This window comes from Corvus kubaryi, unplaced genomic scaffold, assembly GCF_017639235.1.
Source record: "Corvus kubaryi isolate FWS band 111438036 unplaced genomic scaffold, C.kubaryi_AGA036_p1.0 37308, whole genome shotgun sequence".
NCBI classification, from domain to species: Eukaryota; Metazoa; Chordata; class Aves; order Passeriformes; family Corvidae; genus Corvus; species Corvus kubaryi.
The window spans coordinates 8,290,562-8,293,918 of record NW_024581096.1 but is presented as its reverse complement, the minus strand read 5'-3'; the positions used below and the strand labels follow the sequence as shown (position 1 = coordinate 8,293,918).

The window sequence follows — 3,357 nt, the reverse complement described above, 5'->3', positions numbered from 1 at the left end:
AGGCACCATCTAAATAATAGTCTCGTTCAGAAAGTTGATTCCTCTCAAAGAATACAAATCTTTGAAGAGATTTTTAAACTAGGATCTTAGACACTCATTTCTTGTTCTGTAGATTGTTATGAAATACTGTCCTAAAAAGACAGGACAGATTCAGGTAAAATAAGCATCAGGCAAAAAACTGTGTTGTAAAATATTTAATTCTTATCAGTATAGAAACATTTCCTGACTGAATTACAGATATTGCACATATAGGTGGCATTTACTGTTGCATCTATATTAGACCATATAAATTGTCTGTTAGCCTGCATGCACTCTAAGAAAAAATAATTTTTTAAAAAATAAATTATCCTTTAATTATAGTTCATAAAGGATATAGTTCATATGATAGCTAATAAATGCTGGGTTCAACTCGTCAGTACTGATTTGTATGCATTTTAAACTGCTCATAAATGCAATGCTGGCTGTGGTAGATAGGATTTAAATTATTGAGCCTAATAGGGGCAGGTTCAAAAAGTACCTTTCAAGTTCTTGACTTCTTGCAGAAAGTGTCGCGTTTTAAATAGTATCAGTTTTCTGATACTTAGTTGGTGTCTCCATTAAATGACAGAAATGTCAAAAGATCTTTAATTCTGGTATGAAATGTAATCATCTGGACTTGTCGGATTTCTCATACCGCCACAACAGCATGATACACAGTCACTGCTGTTAGGAAATATATAAAGTGTTAATAGCTGTAGGTAGAGCTGCAGGTCACTGACTCAAAGTAGTTGAAAACTGTCAGCATTTAACCATGTAATTTTTCTGCTTTTGTAAGTAATGTCTGTAAATCAACTTCATATATGCTAATATTAAGACAGCCATACTTGTTTACACAGTAGAATTAAAGGTTTTTGAGCACAGAAGTGTGAATCACATCTCTCCCTCCCCCTTTTTCCATGTAGCTTAACAAGTCTGTGAGTTTTTGGAGTTTTTTTGCATACTTTTGTTTAACTAGTATAAATAATTTTAATCGACCCCTTAAAAGGATGTTGTGAAATTGTATTAAACTGACAAGAAACCCTAACTCTCTTTCTAAGTTCACCACTAAGCATCCTGCTGTCCGTTGCCATACTCTAGTCAAGACCTTTTTCCTACATGTGTCCAAATGGACTTATATGTGGGAGTACAGTCACACTTTAACATGCTGGAGGTGCCTTTAAGGGAAATACGGAAACAGCATCACCATTTTTCGTAGCTAAGTGTTGTTCCCATTTGATTTTCCCTGCATGGAAATACATAGGATTTCAACTAGAACGTGTAGATGGCCTACACAAGTGGAAAATACTTGGTCATGTGGCACAGCCTGCTCTCTGCAATGAAAGGGCATTTCATGCCTAAGCCATGCAACTTTTCTCGTCTTGGAATTTTTTCTGAGAAACCAATACCTCATTCTCCTGTTTCTGGCAAATGTTAAATTCTGCTTGCCATTGAAGAGAAAATACACATGCTTTTGTGGAAAGCAGTCATACCTCTTCCTTGCAGCATTCACAGCATTCACTTTTGTCCCTTAATTTGGTGCTCATGTGCTTGCTCGAGCTTTGTGGCTGTGAACAAAGTATCTGGCCAATAACAGATGATGGTGAATGGAAATAAAGAATGTATTTCACTGAATCATTTGTTGATTAGTTACAGTTTGGATACAATTATTTTTGACTCTGGCTTGTCTCTTGGGAATCCAGTTTTTCATCTGCATATTTTTCACAAAATTCTCCTGAATCCCTGTTAAAAACAAGATAAAGTACTCTGTAAAAGACATCTACATTCAAGCTTACGTGACAGGCTTTTTTAGATGGTTACTGGGAATGCTTACCTTCTGTTTCTCCACAGTATACACACACTGAATTAATTTTCCTGTATCAAAAGAAAGATGAGAGTCATTGATCATGCTTGATGATGTTAGGGAAATCCCCAGGAGATAAGTTACTTCACAGTCAAAATACAGGAGTGTCATACAGACATTTTGTTCAAACAGTGAGCATTTCAACCTCTGAAGTTAAGCTTTATTCACCTCTTCAATGTATCATGAATAAAACATTCTGTATCACTGCTTTGTAACTTTAAGAAAAAAAAAGAAAATGCAAAAACATTAATACTGTATGGCTGCCCAAAATAGCTGATTCCCCCATCTGCTACAGATAGGCTGGAGTAGAGATGTGTGAATTGTGCCAGCTCAGTTTTGATTTGAACTGCATCTCCTGTAATAACTGAACAACTCCCAAATTAGGAAACCAGTAAGCACATAGAAAAAGATAATGGCAGGGTGGTAATTTCTCCAACTACAGACAAATAAAATAAATACCTTAGTTTTCTCTCCAAAGGATTTTTGAGGACTGTCATTTTGATCTCCTTTTTCTTCCTTTGTTTTCCCCATTGTGTCCATCAGTTCTGTATCCTACTCTTGTAAAAATAGCAAATTCAGAAAGAAGAGATTCATCTTACACGTGGCTCTGAGATTAGCGATTCTTTTTCAATTTTTTCAATTTTATGTTATAATGTTTTGATTTGATTTTTGCTATAAAGTGTCTCTTGCTATATCACAAGCAGTTCTTTAGGCTGAAAAAGTTCTGGAACAACTAATGTTGCTAATGATTATCACCATCATTGCAAAGTTTTGCATTGGTTCAGACCAACTTCATGAAGAACCTTGAAAATTTCAAAGGAACTTCTAAGAAATATTTTATATCCTCTTATATGAGGAAACAGCATTGTGAGTCACTGAAGTACTATCATAAATGATGAGAATATACATTGCTATGTTTGGTAGTACATGTTGTTGCACAAAATAAACACAGGGATGGAGATAATTATGTTTGTGGTTCCATGAAGATTCTGTGGGATGTGAACAGCTGGCAACCCCTGGGGTTGTCCAGCTTCACATTTTGGCTAATGTTTGCTTTATTATTACTTGCCTTTCTGTGCTCTTGCATGGTGCATAATAAATCAGATTTCTGGGATGAAGGTGTGCAGTATGTTTAAATTCTCAGTGCCTCTTAGGCACACAATTGCACATCATGCATAAAGAAACAAACTGCGCTGGAGAGCAAGCTTTGATCCTGCCAACTCTCAGACCTTTCTCTAATGCATTAAATTAGTCAACTATTCCTTCAGGTAGTTTATCATAGATTCACTGAATTATTTAGGTTGGAAAAGACTTTTAAGATCGTCAACACAAACCCTTAATCTAAGACCACCAAGCCCAGCACTTTACCAGGTTCCTAATGCCATATTTCCATGCCATATTTACATTTAAATACCACCAGGAGTGGTGACTCAACCACTTCCCTACAGAATTGTGCAGTATGTGATTCAGCATGAAAG

The 3,357-nt window shown here is 35.9% G+C and overlaps 1 long non-coding RNA gene across 1 annotated transcript; it reads right to left on the bottom strand.

The window, feature by feature from the left end:
• Window positions 1-236: 236 nt before the first annotated feature.
• On the bottom strand, window positions 237-2,492 carry LOC121665047. Its single transcript, XR_006016206.1, has 3 exons — window positions 2,339-2,492; window positions 1,850-1,890; window positions 237-1,758 (listed from the first exon to the last, which is right to left on the bottom strand). It is a non-coding gene; the product is annotated as an uncharacterized LOC121665047 (long non-coding RNA).
• Window positions 2,493-3,357: the final 865 nt, after the last annotated feature.